We start from the raw sequence: 8,809 nt of genomic DNA, 5'->3' as shown, positions 1-8,809 counted from the left end.
GTTCAGCAGTAGTATATGACTCTCTGCAAGGCTGACTCCCGTGAAGAGGTTCCCGGTTTGCATCCAGAGACCTCCCTGAGTATACTAGGCATGTGTCTGCTTATGATCTGGAGCTGGCTGGAGCTGAGGTAGACACTGTTAGGAATGTTATCTGTGTGTTTGTGTGTGTATGTCACTCTTAAAAGTGAGTGACACTTCTTTAAAAAAAAAACTTTTAAAATGTTTTGAGGAAAACTAAGTTAGGTTTGGGAAATCCAATATTAGAATAAAGGAATTCAGAAAAGCCATTCATTCTACCTTAGACTAAGCAAGAAAGTAGGTAGATTTTAAGACTCTGAAAAACAAAAATCATGTTCAAACAAAGCAGACTCCATGGTGGAGGCACAACACTTTGCTGGACGTGACACATTTCACATTTCCTGGGGTGTAGAGAAAATAGTTGAATGTTGAAAACATGCACTTGGCTCTACGCCCCAGGAGATTAAGCAACAGAGAAGTCAGAAATAAACTGAGACATTAACAAAAAACAGTGGATCTTTATAACAACCTAATGAGATTGCCAAGAAACTGCTGATTTTCTTTAAATAAAAAATTGAACTCTCCTTAGTTCTGAATAAATATGGTTTCTAACTGCGTATTTTCAGAAAAGACAATGAGAAAGATCTTTTAAAAGAGCCTGATTTGGAAGTAATCATGAAGCCTTGCAATCTCTGTTGGCAAAGATACTACTTATACACAGATTCGGAAAATTGGTCATTGGATATTTATTTATCAGCTTAAATATCTGATGACAGAAGGAAACAAAACATTTTCTTTTAAAGAGAAAAGCTTTTTTTTTTTAACTAGGAAAAGAGCAAGAAGACTTTATCCTTTAAATATGTCTTTTAAACTCACCTGATATCCATATGCCTTCATTATTTTTTCAGGCTACAATGTGAATAAATAGAAATGGATAATTATCTGGCTAGAAAAGTCAAAAAGCTTACAGCCATCAAAAATCTCTCAGGTGAAACAGAAGCTGAATACCTGGACTAAGAATGTGCCAAGTGTGTAAAGCTACTATAGGCCTAGAAGACCTAACCATAAAACCAAAAAACTCAGAATATTCTGCTCAAGCTTCCAGAAAGAACCAAGTTATAAATAGGCCATAATTAACAGGTATTGGTTATTACAAAAAATAGACTTGTTAAAATGTTGATAGTAACTATTTTCTCTTTTTTTCTATTTTCAGAGTAGTCATTAAAAATTAGAACCTTGGAAACTATAGAGACCTATCCATAAGGATGAAAAATATTATCTACAATGCCAATAACCAAAGTTAACTACTATGTATTTCATTTCAGTTTTCTTCCTAAGAGATCTCCATTGCTTACCAAAAAAAGTTTCACAATACATGTATTGCTTTTCTCTTAGTAATAGTAACTATATTTTCATGCTAACAAATATTTCCCCAAGTCATTTTTAAAGTGTGTATAGTAGCCTATTGTATAAACATTCCATAATAAATTGAACCAACGGAAGCTCAATAATTGTTTTTCTTACAAATTTTGCTATTAGAAATAATTTTGTGGTGAGGCTAGCAGATGGTGTGGTGGTTAAGGATGCTTCATTCCCACATGGCCGACCATGGTTCAAGTCCTGGACCTGGTGGCTTGATTTCTCACTTCCTCTCTCTCTCCCTCATCAAATTAAAATAAATAAAAGTTAGATAAAATAATTCTCTAAAAAAAGAAGAAATAATTTTGTGGTAAACAGTGTGAACATATGTATTAGCACACATCTCTAATTATCTTCAAGGGTTTTAGTTTTTTAGTCTGAATGGAATATTCATTTTTTTAAATTCTTTTAAAAACTCATAAATATGGTAATATTAAATTCACGCTGTTTTAACACATTGTTTTTAAAAATATGATGTTTTGCCAAATAATATTTCTAAATAACCAAATAGTAGGTTATTGCAACCAAGGCACAAGTGAGCACTTCCATCATTATGGGGCTATTGTTCAAAAAACAGCAGGTGCAATTTACACAAGGATAAGTTATTACCAATAGTATTACCAATAATTGAGTCATTTTATAATCTCATACTTCCGCACCCCACTCTGACATGTATCCCATAACTCCAGCTGCCTCTCTTTAGCACCTCCACTCTGTCTGTTCTTCCACCCATCAGGACCCCAACCTATTGATCCTTTTGACTGTCCATCAGTCCCTCTGACTCTCGTTTCTCTTCTTTTACAATTTAGATACTGTAAACAATCATTACCACTCCCTTACATTTACTGCAAATCTTTTGCCCTCTGTCTCTCTGCAGAAGTTTCTGGAACTCTCTTGTGCTTGTCTGGCTAACCACAAACCTGGGGAACCCAGCTCTCCACCTTCTTCCCCAGGACGGCACCCAAGCAGCTGAGCATGGGTGAAAAGTCACATGACCATGCTGAACTGTCTCAGTTTGAACTCATAACCACAAACTTTTCTAAAAATGATTTTTGCCATAGGGTGAGTGCGCTCACAAGAGAGACAGGGAGAGACAGTGTGAAAAGGAAAGTGAAAAATCTGTCTCAGAGGGAATAGCCAGGCTGCAACCCCTTCTCCACTAGAATTTTGGGCAAGCACACACATGTGCCTGGCATGACTTTCAAGCTGCTGGGTCTGGGACTTGAACCATGGGTTGGCCATATTGGAGTCTAGCACCTTAACCACCACCTGCTGGCCCCATGACCACAAACTTTAAGTGGGCCTCAACACTACTTGGGAACCCTCCACTGTCCTAGTTGATTCAATTTTACCCTTTTCCTCTTTTCTCAAATCTCCCCAATTTTTCTCTCTTAAATCTTTTTTAAAACTTTTTGGTCAGGAGATATGTGTATTCACCAGAGAGAGATAGAGAGGCTGAGAGAGACAAAGTACCACCCCTCAATAGAGTATAGTCACACTACAATTCCTTCTCCTCCATTTCTCCATCCTGTCAGGATTTGGGATGCATACACACACACACACACACACACACACACACACACACACACCCCTGATGTGTCTTTCAAGCTGCCAATGCAGGTTCAAATACCATGGTTGCCCATGAAGGATCTGACTCACTTAACCACTAAGCCATGGGACTGGGCCCTTTCCTTCCTTAAATATTAATTGATAACCTTGACTATTATATTACTGAGAAAATAAAAGCAATCAAGAGTAGATCCATAAACTCCTGACTACTAATTATACCATCTACCTGCACCTACATTGTACCTAGCCTATACATTGTACTTTCCTACCTAAAACTGATTTTCTTCTCTCTACTAGATAAATCCCCCTAATAAACAACCATGCTGACATATCATCTATAAAAGCTGAATTAAAATTTTCTTTATCAAGTTCTTTCTCTAACCCATTTCTCCACAAAACTCCCAGAAAGAGTTGTCTCTACCTGCCATCTGCGCCTCCCTCTGCTCTCATTCTTTCAATGACACTATTCCACAAACGGCTCTTGTCAAAGACTTCAATGCCACCTCGAATGTCAGTCCTCAATCATTCGATTCATTTAACTCAGTCTTTCAGTAGCATTTGAGATAGTTGATCCCTCACTCCTTAAGAAAACACCCCACAATGTCTCACTCTGGGCTTACAAGAGTCATTTTGCCCTCATATCATTTCTGCCATACCCCTCACTTTCACAACCCACTTCACGGCAGTCACACTGACCTCCTAGCCTTTTCTCAAGTAAGCAGTGTGTATTTCCACTCCAGGGCCTTTACTACTGTTGGTCCTTCAGCCTGAAAGTACTACCCTCATATCCACAGAACCCTTCTCTCTTTTTTCAAGTCCTAGCTCAAATGTCACCTGATCATAAAAGTGTTTCCTGACTACTCTACAAAAAATGTATTTCACAAACAAATAAGCAACAGTCACTGTCTCCCAACATTGCTTTTTCATTATACTTATAACCACAGTTCATATAATATATATCAAATTTAAATTCAATTGTCTAGAATGAGTCTATGACAGCAGGGTCTTTGTCAGCAACCCAATGTCTAAAACTCCACCTGACACATTGTACTCAATACAGTTTTTTGATGATAATAAAATAAAAAAATAAATAAAAAGAGAAAAAAAAAAAATAAAAAAATAAATGAACAAGCAAAATCAATTAGGACCATGTAGGGCTTCCAAGTAGTATAGGAATGCCTATACATTTTAACCAAAAGTGCAATATTAGAAAGTAAAGGCAGATGTTTCCTAGTGATTGCAATCAGAAGGGGAAGTTTATCTTGGCCACCCATACAAGATTTTTGCAATTATAGTACATGCATGAGGAATCTGATGTCATGGGCCATCGACCACAGGAAAAATGTAAATAAATCTCAGGCCACAAAGAAGCTGAAAGCAGTAATTAAGGGCTAGAAAAGGATTAGACAATTAGTCACCACTGGCTTTGCCAGAGTGGTTGAGGGCATAGGCTTGGGAGTGAGACAGATCTGGGTTTGAATCCTCACTGCTGTGTCCTAACTCTACCATCTTGAGCAAGTTAGTTATTCTTTCTGAATCTGAATTTTCTGGTCTGTAAGATGCTGCTAAAACCTTCAAGAGTTGTGATCAGGTGGTGGCAAAGTGGTACAACTGGACCCATGTGAAAAAGAGACATGATCCCAGGACCTCCCTGAGCACACTGGAGACACCAGTGTGTGTGTGTCTGTCATCTTGGCATCCAGGCCAGCTGAGACGGGTATGGACCATGGCATGAGGAACCTGTTAGGGATGTTTCTCTCTCTCTCATGGAAGAAATAAATCAATAACCTTAAAACAAACAAACAAAACGCTTTGCAGAACTGTAAGAATTATATGACATAATGTTGTTAGCATAGTCCCTGACACATAATAAATATTAATATATGATGGATTAATTAATTTTTTAAATGTAATACTGTTTATTTAGCTTCAAAAACATTCCAGCATGCTACACATACACAAAATAATAGCAAATCATGTTTAAAGTTGTTTTTTTACAGAGGCTCTTAAACACCATTGATGCAGTGGCTCTTGGCTTTGCTGACAATGAAGAGTCCTAGTTTGTTTAAAACAAAGTTTTAAAACTATTGCAAAAAAAAAAGAAAAAAGAAAAAAACTATTGCACTTGACCAAGAAAACAAAAATCCAAACCCTCCTCATGGCAGCCGATTTCCCTTTTCCACAGTTAAGAATGGCAGTAGAATGTGAGATCACTGTGTATAAAATCAGACAACCTGATGCTACATGGTTGCCACCACAGTCAACAGGTCCAGCCTCCCAGTGCACACCCTGAGACACAATCCCTCCGATGGGCGCCTTCCCCACAGCCTCTGCCAAGCAAGGAGCATGGGGAGTGTGTCACGGCTGTTTTGTTCTCTTTACAGACTATAGATGTGTAGGGTTGAGTTCTAGTCAATAACCATATAGTTAACACCACCTTACAAATTAAAAACAAACAAACAAACAAAAAACACCAAGAACATCTTTAAATACCTCGCCACACCAACAGCAAAGTGCACAGCGTGAGAACAGGAGAGTGCCTTTTCATTTTAAAGATGTTTGGAAATATGTACAACTTTGATACGGTTTCAGGGTGCTCCAGACACCCATGGCCACTTCATGTAAACCACTGACAATTTCTAGAGCACATGGAGAGATGACAGCATGATTGTGATCAAATTCTGCAAATTAAACCTAAAGAGGGCAGTAGATGTGCTTCCAGTAACAGGTGTGATTACATGCTACCCTACACCAAGGTATTCACAGGGAGACAGATCAAGTTTTTTGTTGTTGTTTTGTTTTTTATTCTTCCCCTCTTCTTCCTCATCTTTTTTATCTTCCTCTTCCACCTTTTTTCCAGGCAACGTTAGCACAACCCTTTGCACCATCAAACTTGCACCATCAAACTTGCCTTTAGACGTATAATTGGCAACATTCTTCTCGTACTTCTTCAGCTTTGCAGACTTTGTGATACAAGGCTGCTTTTTGCTGTCACTTAGGTTGTTCCACATCTCACCCAGCTTCTTTGTCATGTCTCCATTAGAGATGCCATGATGGATGGATTGGATCTTGAAGCAAAATTTTGAACAGAACAGGAAAAATCCAGATGGTGACTTTGGGGGGGCATTAAGGTCCTTATTCCTCTTGCCTCCCTTAGTCAGTCTATTATCCTTCATTTCCCAGCCATAGCATACTTTATCTGTCTTTGCATTTCATCAGATATTGACTTCTCTTTCCCAGACAGTGTCTTCTACCTCTCACAGGACTTCTTAGAAAATTCTGCAAGACTGACAGGAACTCCCAGGTTTTTCTTATGTTCTCTGCAGGTCTGTACGAGAAGGCACACGCAGACATGCTGCCCTTTGGCTTCTTGGGGTCACCTTTAGCCATCCTTACTGTATTGTTTGCTAGTCTCTTATTAATTTATATTTTAAACATTATCATACTACTATTCAATTTGTGCCAGTATAGCTCATTAAATAACACAGGAGTTGCACATACTTCTCCCCCAATGGAATTTTCTAAGAGGTATGAAGTTGTTTACTGGCTTTTCTCTTATTATTCTTCACTCTGGTCAGAAATCTATAGCTAATACCCTTAAGAAGGTCATTAAGCCAAGACACTGAGGATCACTAAACACTCATTGGGAAAAACTCAGTCCACATTCACATGAGATCTATTCAATGAACTATACACACACATTTGGAATGCTTTTCCTTCATGCTCCCTGTTCCCATGTAGTAAAGGAGCAGGTGACATGCCTCTGCAGTGAGGCTAGGAGACTGGTACCTACGCTGGTCTGGTCAGAGTTTCTCCTGTGTGGTTCCCATGATGTTCTTGCTCTATATTACCTGGTTAATCTATGCTGGATATCTTTTAGCTTGCATCAGTGTTCCTGTTACTAATTTTATTTGCAGTCCATGTACTTGTTGAGAGTCTTCTCTGAGTCTTGGATCTACTTATTCATCCCAAGAGTGGTTAAGTGCTACAAAAGCCTTTAAAAATCCTTTCATTCAAAAGATGTGTAAAAACCTACTATATGACTTCTCTGGTGCAAGGTAATGGAAAAAAGACAAAAAGTACCTGACCTCTGGGAGCTGGAAGGAGGAGCACAAAAATTTAATGTGTGTGTGCGTGTGTAATATAAACTACAATGAGTGAACTGCAGAGTTCCCTGCAAAGCACAGGAGGGGTACCACACCCAAACATAAAATACCAGGGAACAGAGGAGGTTACATTTAAGAGAATATTTCTTTCTTTTTTTGGAGAGGTTTTTGCCATAGGGCGTGCGCTTGCCTGACAGAGAGAGAGAGAGACAGAGAGACAGAAAGCGAGAAATCACCCCCCAGGGGGATGGCCACACCACAATCCCTTCTCCTCCATTCTCCTCTTGGGATCTTGGGCACTCACACACACGCACCTGGCATGAGTTTAAGCCACTGGGTCTGGCACTTGGACCACGGTAGACTACATGGGAGTCCAGCGACATTACGCCAACTGCTGGTCCCAAGAAAATATTTCTTAAGCCTTTAGACCATGACCCACACTAATAAATACAATTTATATTCTATATTTCCCCCCTACTTTCCTGGTAAATACCTACTACATTGATTTATGACCTTTTAATTAGTGATAACTTGTACTTTGAAAAATGCTGATCTAAAATGAACACTAAAGATAAGTGTCTAAAGGGACCAGCAGTTCGGGGATCAGCAGTTAGCATAATGGCTATGTCGCTGGACTCCCATGTAGTCGACTGCGGTTCGCATCCTGGACCCAGTGGCTTAAAACTCACACTGGGCGCATGTGCGTGCATGCCCAAGATCCCGAGAGGAGAATGGAGAAGGGATTGCAGCGTGGCCATCCCCCCGGGAAGTGATTTTTTGCTTTCTGTCTCTCTGTCTCTCTCTGTCTTTCTGGCAAGTGCATGTTTCCCTATAGCAAAAACCTCTCCAAAAACAGAAAAAAAAAAATACAAAACACTGGACACAAGTGCATGCATACCTCAAATCCTAACAGGATAGAGAAAGGGGGAAGAGGGGATCGTGGTGTAACCATTCTCTGTAGGCAATGTTTCCTCCCTTTCTCTCTCTTTCTTCCTGTCTCTCTTTAGTGAATATACATGCTTTCTGGTAAATTTAAAAGAGAGAGAGAGAGAGAGAATTCTACTGAGGATTTATTATTACACCGTATACTTCTTTCTCCCCAAATTCTTTCCTTCTTCGCATCATCAATTTGACAAGTGTTTGCCTCAGCTGATAAACCAACCATAACGAATTCCCTTCTTTTCTTCTAATCTTTAAGTTTAAAACCTAGCAAAATTGTATAAAATATGTATTTGTATATATGTCAGAGAGTTTTAAGAAAGAAATTGTTATTGATAACATATCAAGTTATTGATAGGAAGAATAACTTGATGAAAATTTACATCAAGTCTTTTGCAAAGATATAATAGCAAAGATGTGAGGAACTAGGATCATTTGAATATATTCAACACAGTAGTTTGGATTTGAACACTAATATCTTGGTTACTGTTTATAATATAATCTAGAAATTTGACCAGTTATTTGTATCTTGGCATCATTAGTGCCTGGGCTGTTAATAAGAACCATGACCTCCTGTTAGTCCCCAGTAGGTGAATCCCACAGCTTTCTGCCAAGGGCAGAGATAACAGAACTCACATTTGGGTTATTACATGACTGTTAAACCTGTTGGTACCTCCTGGCAAAATTCCTGTGCTCCCCCAAGTGGACCTCAAGTGATCAAAAATTGCATTCCTTATACTTTTGCGGATCAGGAATGC

General features: G+C 38.9%; 1 pseudogene; it reads right to left on the bottom strand.

Moving 5' to 3' along the window:
* Positions 1-5,807: 5,807 nt before the first annotated feature.
* Positions 5,808-6,396, bottom strand: LOC102480425 (high mobility group protein B3 pseudogene; annotated as a pseudogene).
* Positions 6,397-8,809: the final 2,413 nt, after the last annotated feature.

The sequence above is a fragment of the Tupaia chinensis genome, unplaced genomic scaffold (genome assembly GCF_000334495.1).
Source record: "Tupaia chinensis unplaced genomic scaffold, TupChi_1.0 Scaffold146140_1, whole genome shotgun sequence".
In the NCBI taxonomy this organism is placed as follows: domain Eukaryota; kingdom Metazoa; phylum Chordata; class Mammalia; order Scandentia; family Tupaiidae; genus Tupaia; species Tupaia belangeri.
This window is presented reverse-complemented; position numbering and strand designations above follow the sequence as displayed.